At 32.0% G+C, this 1654-nt stretch overlaps 1 long non-coding RNA gene across 1 annotated transcript; it reads left to right on the forward strand.

The window, feature by feature from the left end:
• The first annotated feature begins 6 nt into the window (after positions 1-6).
• Positions 7-190, forward strand: LOC109591079 (uncharacterized). The gene is made up of 2 exons (XR_002189646.1): positions 7-90; positions 139-190. It is a non-coding gene; the product is annotated as an uncharacterized LOC109591079 (long non-coding RNA).
• The last annotated feature ends 1464 nt before the right edge of the window (positions 191-1654 follow it).

The raw sequence follows: 1654 nt of genomic DNA on the forward strand, positions 1-1654 counted from the left end.
TGTTTTCGTTATCTGTAGAATGACATTCCTGTCAAATTATTTTTAGAGATGAAAATAGGCTACAAAGTTCTTTGTAAACATTAATGCAAAGTACATGTACTTTCTACATTTATTATTAATATTGCTTATTCCTTGTAGACTCAACAGAGTAACCTGAAATCAAATGTGTGGCTAAACAAGCATTTATTTATGTTTGAACTGTTTTTTTACATTTTTGTTTGAGTTATGAACATTATAAATTGATGTACAATTTAGTCAGTACTGCGCATGCGCAGATTGTGCCCACGCAAATAATTGGATCCATTCCTGTCTTTAACGGCATGTCACATGGGACAAAGTTATGAGCTTTCTAACAGCGAAAGAACACAGAGATACTATCTAAAGACTTCTCTAGAAGCATTAGAAGGTAGAGAGAACTTTCATAAGTCTTAATAAGAACCCAGTTGTACTTGCAAGGCGGTGAAAACAATTATAGGAATATTTTTACTCTGTTACGCTTGTTATTGTTCCATTGTATTTTACATGTGCAATCAGGGTTTCCACAAAGCATGCCAATTAAGTCAGCTAAACAGGCTTTATGAAGCAGCAAGCACTACACTACAGTACATTGCAATTTGAGCAACTCGGCTTGAATCAACTCAATTTGACCCAGCATAAAGATATGTACCTGCACAATGTATCAAAAAATTAGATCATTTTTTATTTTATATCGTATCAGTAACAGATGTTCTTGTCACAGCCATTCCAACAACCGGGCCCTCTTCTAGAAACACATGCTATTGGACTCGTATACATGTATATGCATGCCTGCACCACAATATTAATTGCCATGGCCATGGGGATTTAACACTAATTTTTGTCCTGTCACCACTGGCTTCCTATTACTTCATCATAAATGATACAGATATTTTGTGGTGCCAATTAAAACTAATAGTACTGTTAGTCAATGTCTAAAAATAAGGTAGTCTTGGACAAATTTGAGTTTGGGCATTATTTTATGTGACCCTGTCATAATTTTTGCCAATAGGTTTAATACATACATGTATCAAAATACCCATGCCTTGCTTAGTGCTTAACCAGTACAAACATGTGCATGTACAAAAAGTTTCAATTTTCAAGTAGTGTTTTTTACAGTTGTACATGTATAAGCATTTGAACTACCGTAAGTAGTCAAATTTGGCTGAAGTCCCATCAAAAATGAAGTTATGAGCATTTACTTTTGGAATTATTATGGCCAAAGGCCTAATTTTGTATAATTATTATAATAAAAACCACAATAGTGAATAATAATACAGGGAAATGGGAAGGACCATTCTTCACAGAATTTTGCATAGCAGTGTTTTATAAAATTAGAATTTTGTGGAAATCTAAATTTGCTTATGATCAGTTTATTATTTTTTACTATAACAAACTGACGTCAAATTATTAATTATTGTAATAATTATGTATGGTAGCCACACTATAGCAATACTACACTAATTCCATGCATGTGATTTATACTGATGCTTGTGCCAAATTATAATTATTAGAAATATTGCTGACTAAGAACTTTTTATCAAAGTTTTATCAATCTAATTTTTTGTAACAATTATTAATCATTCTGGTTAAGCACCAAAATCATGGAATAGTTAATAAATGAAGTTAATGAATGAAA

The sequence above is a fragment of the Amphimedon queenslandica genome, unplaced genomic scaffold (assembly GCF_000090795.2).
Source record: "Amphimedon queenslandica unplaced genomic scaffold, v1.1 AMPQUscaffold_8993_Cont19068, whole genome shotgun sequence".
Taxonomy (NCBI): Eukaryota; Metazoa; Porifera; class Demospongiae; order Haplosclerida; family Niphatidae; genus Amphimedon; species Amphimedon queenslandica.